The sequence below is a fragment of the Penaeus monodon genome, chromosome 19 (genome assembly GCF_015228065.2).
Source record: "Penaeus monodon isolate SGIC_2016 chromosome 19, NSTDA_Pmon_1, whole genome shotgun sequence".
Lineage (NCBI taxonomy): Eukaryota > Metazoa > Arthropoda > Malacostraca > Decapoda > Penaeidae > Penaeus > Penaeus monodon.
Window position 1 is genome coordinate 5,106,638 of NC_051404.1, and position 260 is coordinate 5,106,897.

The 260-nt window shown below is 37.7% G+C and overlaps 1 protein-coding gene across 1 annotated transcript in view; it reads left to right on the plus strand.

The window, feature by feature from the left end:
• Positions 1–260, plus strand: part of LOC119585011 (two pore potassium channel protein sup-9-like) — a gene marked incomplete at its 3' end in the record, with an annotated part of 119,267 nt that overhangs the window by 53,768 nt on the left and 65,239 nt on the right.

Consider the following 260-nt stretch of genomic DNA (forward strand, 5'->3'; position numbering starts at 1 on the left):
GAACGAACGATCGAGGTACACTTCATTATTAAGGTAAATAAAAAGTGTATCGAAATATAACAAGCTCACGCATTAAGGGAATAAATATAGGAGATTGTACGGGAGAATTTACCTTATGTCCCGCCCCCATTCACAAAGACAATTTAGTGCCAGTGTGCTCACAATAATTATCATGCATACTCATCGTCCATTTTGTATACTGCATGATGCTACGCTAATTTACCATTTGGGATGATATTTAAACGAAATTCCCGTAGGGG